Source organism: Melospiza melodia, chromosome 5, assembly GCF_035770615.1.
Source record: "Melospiza melodia melodia isolate bMelMel2 chromosome 5, bMelMel2.pri, whole genome shotgun sequence".
NCBI lineage: Eukaryota > Metazoa > Chordata > Aves > Passeriformes > Passerellidae > Melospiza > Melospiza melodia.
Genome location: NC_086198.1, coordinates 72,978,000 through 72,978,513, shown reverse-complemented (window position 1 = coordinate 72,978,513; position 514 = coordinate 72,978,000).

Sequence of the window (514 nt, the reverse complement as noted above, 5' to 3'; positions counted from 1 at the left end):
CCCTCTGGTGGCAGCAGCCGGAACGCGCCTCTCGAAGACGCTGCTCGCTCGCGGACATTTTTGTTTCGATGGAAAACTGTTTTTTAATTGATATACAGCTAGATTGATTTGTAACATAAAATAGGGGTGATGACGTTTGTTTGATCTGTGTTGTAATACAGCGATAATTACGACAGATGGTAGACAGTACTTGTCAAAGATACACATTGCAGACAGAGGTCTCCTTCCTTCCTTCCTTCCTTCCTTCCTTCCTTCCTTCCTTCCTTCCTTCCTTCCTTCCTTCCTTCCTTCCTTCCTTCCTTCCTTCCTTCCTTCCTTCCTTCCTTCCTTCCTTCCTTCCTTCCTTCCTTCCTTCCTTCCTTCCTTCCTTCCTTCCTTCCTTCCTTCCTTCCTTCCTTCCTTCCTTCCTTCCTTCCTTCCTTCCTTCCTTCCTTCCTTCCTTCCTTCCTTCCTTCCTTCCTTCCTTCCTTCCTTCCTTCCTTCCTTCCTTCCTTCCTTCCTTCCTTCCTTCCTT